Here is a 1,198-nt window from a genome sequence, read left to right as displayed (position 1 = left end):
AAATCGTAAACACAATTTATATAATCCAATCGTAAACACAATCATATCATATGATAACAACACATCCAACAATATTGAAAAAGAAACATRTAATAACAAATCACATTTTTTTAATGAATATAATTTCTACATACCTTTTAAAATATTTGAATTTTTTTTCAACTCTCATCTTCTTCATCTCTCACCAAAGGATTTTATATGATTTCATTTTGTTTATTATTGAAACTTTAAAAAACAAATTTCATTAATAAATAAAAGAAAGTAAATGGAAGAGCAAATCAAGAGTTGGAGGTTAAACTTGGGTATACAAAATTACAAAAATAACCCAGGTTAATTGTGAGCTATACTTTTTTCATCAAGGGGCAAAAAAGTCTTTAACATATTCAACATTTAAAAAAATCAAAAAAATGAGAAAAAAGATAGGAGGGGTTCTAAACATTAGAAGGTGCCACCTCATTACCTTTGGTTTCTTCTTTAATATATATATAGATTATATGTTACACACACACACACACACACACACACATATTCAGTCGATTTTAAGGATAAATTCAATTGATTAAGATGATTGATGAGATCAATAGTAGGTTTATTTAAAATAAAATACGACCGACTAGGAGTTAAGATTTTTGAAAGATAATTAGATAAATAAGTATTTAAATAATATCTAAATCTCTCTCTCTCTCTCTCTCTCTCTCTATATATATATATATATATATAAGAGGTTTACTTTGCAAACCACATTATTTGTATAAACCGTACAAACTCATTCAACCAATCATAATTTTTTTTTGTAATTATGAGAGGTTGATTAGTCATTTTTATTGTGAAGAGTGTTAATAATAGATATTATCATCTTCATTATTTTAATTTTAGAGAAATACATAAAACAGTTCCATTAAAATTTCATTAAGTATTATATGAAACAACTTCATCAAAAAAAAAATATTATATAAAACAATTTCACAAAATTAAACAATTTCATAAAAAAAATTCATAAGATTAAACAATGAAATCACAGATGAGGGTGGTTTGCACGGTTTGTACAAATTGAGTGATTTGTATTTGATCGCTCATATATATATATACTAGAAGCGTAATCGCACAATGCATCGAGATACATCGTGATTTTAATATTTCATTTTATTTTTTATCTCAGTCGATGTTATAATATGGCTTTATGTGATTTTGAGAAAGC

This window comes from Cynara cardunculus (assembly GCF_001531365.2).
Source record: "Cynara cardunculus var. scolymus isolate 2C chromosome LG 9, CcrdV1, whole genome shotgun sequence".
NCBI classification, from domain to species: Eukaryota; Viridiplantae; Streptophyta; class Magnoliopsida; order Asterales; family Asteraceae; genus Cynara; species Cynara cardunculus.
The sequence above is the reverse complement of the archived record's forward strand: the minus strand, read 5'-3'. Positions refer to the sequence as shown.